This window comes from Amphimedon queenslandica, unplaced genomic scaffold (assembly GCF_000090795.2).
Source record: "Amphimedon queenslandica unplaced genomic scaffold, v1.1 AMPQUscaffold_13296, whole genome shotgun sequence".
In the NCBI taxonomy this organism is placed as follows: domain Eukaryota; kingdom Metazoa; phylum Porifera; class Demospongiae; order Haplosclerida; family Niphatidae; genus Amphimedon; species Amphimedon queenslandica.
The window spans coordinates 144,572-147,527 of record NW_003546468.1 but is presented as its reverse complement, the minus strand read 5'-3'; the positions used below and the strand labels follow the sequence as shown (position 1 = coordinate 147,527).

At 31.3% G+C, this 2,956-nt stretch overlaps 1 long non-coding RNA gene across 1 annotated transcript; it reads left to right on the top strand.

Moving 5' to 3' along the window:
* Positions 1-1,411: 1,411 nt before the first annotated feature.
* Positions 1,412-1,848, top strand: LOC109583586 (uncharacterized). Its single transcript, XR_002185595.1, has 4 exons — positions 1,412-1,451; positions 1,504-1,665; positions 1,719-1,778; positions 1,824-1,848. It is a non-coding gene; the product is annotated as an uncharacterized LOC109583586 (long non-coding RNA).
* The last annotated feature ends 1,108 nt before the right edge of the window (positions 1,849-2,956 follow it).

Genomic DNA, 2,956 nt, shown 5'->3' with positions numbered 1-2,956 from the left:
CGTATTCATCAATTTTCGCGGATTTTATTTTTGTGGATTTTGAAAAAATGCGAAATCCATAAACTTTTGGGTCACGAAAATTTTCCACTATACAGTAATGTAACATACAGCTTGCAATTAAAATATTCCAGTATTAAATTGATTATACAGATGTACTATGCACATGTAATCATGCATGCCTTGAACATATGCTTAATAGTTATGATAACCATAGTAGATATGAGTCACCACCAAAAGTAGGAGTAACTGTTGTTGGCACAGAGAAGAACAACAGCAATACTGCTTTGAGTTAAGTGAGTAGTTGCTTATTGTTTATGTATCATAACAAGCCACATAATATTTCAGTTATTTTTCTTGCTGATATACTAATGGCTACTACTGGTATCTACTGGTGTCTTGTATTGACTGATCTCTTTTTGCTATCATCTGGAGCAGAGTTAGTTCAAACCTCTCCATCTTATTATCCTATCTGTCCCAATGATGAACTAGTACTTACTTGTGTAGCTAGTGGAACTGGTAATACCTTTTGGAGAAATGATAGTACTGGCATTGCATCAATACTAAATAATAATATAAGATCAACTGTGCGAGATGCTATTACACTCAATGTCATTAGTATTATGGATAATACTGTTACGAGTACTGGTACTTTACAATCAGTAGGCGTATCAATGAATGGGACTATGATTAGTTGTACAGCTTCTCTTCAAAGTGGCAATTATGCCACTTTTACTATCACATTGACAGGTCAGAGCCTAATTTTACTATTTAATATTTCAATCTATAACAGGATCACCAGTATCCCTATCAATTGTTAATATAACATTTAATCCCATTAACAATAGTGCACTAACAATGAGTTGGTCATTATACACACAGGATTACAATTGCAGTATAAATGAGTACAATATCACAATATACAGTAATGAGACAATCATTCAAGAGGATATAGTAAATGAAATTGCCTTATACATTATCAATAATCTCATTATTGGTACTAATTATTCATTTATTATTATTCCTATTGATACTATTGGAAGAGAAGGACCTCCTTCATCATTAATACAGTATATATGGAATGGTAAAAACTATACACACACACACACTCATTGTATTTCTTATAGTACCAGCTCAAGTTGTTAATATTAGTTGGGATCAGATATCAACTGACAGTATTACAATATGGTGGAATAACATTGAAGTAAGTTAAAGTTTTATTTATGATAATAATGGATTCTATTAGGATGCTACAACAATACGTCCTCCTATTGAGTATTACATTATTAATGTATACATTACAACAATTTGCATTAATAGTTGTTCTGTGTACAGTTATAATGTAACAGATACTAATACTACTATTACTGGGCTATCTCCTATTAATGATTACTACACTGTTACTATCATACCTGTTAATGTTATTGGATATGGACCATTAGTCACTGTTAATGGTATATAGCATCAGTATCTAATATAATGTATAGATACATATTATTACTATAGTCAGTATAACCACTACTACATCAAGTATCACTAACATTATGATGAGTACTACTGAGTATATCACAACACAAGATAAAAGTTCAACTATGACAGCATTACCAACAATCACAGAAACACAACTAATTACAACAACTGAAACAATAATAAGCAGTTATATTGAGAGTAAGTTATAATAATCAGTACTACATACATACAGTGAACATATTGTTCATTAGGTTATTCCTCATGTATTACCACAACAATGTTACAATCAACAGATGTAGGATCAATTAGTGGTTAGTTAATACATTAAGTATATCTAATCTATTACACACACACAGTTGCTATTGCTGTACCTATCACTGGTCTATTAACTGGACTCATTACTGCAATAATTACTAGTATCATTGTATGTTTAATAATGAAAAAGAGAGGGACTGCAATACAAAATAAAACTCCAGTAGGAGGAGGAGGAGAAGCAGCAGTTATTGGTCCAATATATGATTTACCAACAATCAATACTGAACAACAAGAACAAATTATTGATACTAAACTTAACACTGCATATGGACAAACTAATATATAAAATAAGAGAAAAGTCAACAATCTCTATAGATCTATTTCACATAATGTAATGTACAGCTTGCAATTAAAATATTCCAGTATTAAGATTGAATATACTATGCATGTGTAATCATGCATGCACTGAACCTATGCTTAATTGTTATGATAACCATAGTATGAGTCACCACAAAAAGTAGGTGTAACTGTTGTTGGCACAGAGAAGAACAACAGCAACACTGCTTTGAGTAGTTGCTTATTGTTTATATATCATAACAGTATTTCAGTTCTTATTTTTTTTACTGATATACTAATGGCTACTATTGGCATTTACTGGTGTCTTGTATTGACTGGATGCACTTTGAGTCTTGTATCTGGTAAGTTACTGCATTTTAAATGATCTTATATTATTGTACCGTATTGTTACTGTAGCAACAGTGCTTACTCAAACCTATCCACCTTATTCTCCAGTGTGTCCTGGTGATAGACTAGTACTGACTTGTGTAATTGGTGATACAGGAGCATATTGGCAACCAGTCAATAGTGTTAATGATCTTATTCAACTAATGAATGACACTGTACAATTACTTGGTACTTTTTTGCTATATACACTAATCAACAGTACTACAACAGTAATTACTGCTACTAATGAGTCCATTCCATTGTCTGCTAATGGAATGACAGTTGGTTGTTCAGATTTAACATTTACAACAATGAAATCATATACTATTAATATTAATATGCCAGGTTAGTGCCTCATTATCAGCTATCATCATTATTATTATTATCAATTCATAGGTCCATTAGACTCTGTATATATCAATGCAACCATTGATTTAACTGATGATGCATTATTTATTAATTGGAATACTTCAGGATCTTACATGCATCATTATAATGTTACTATTAATAG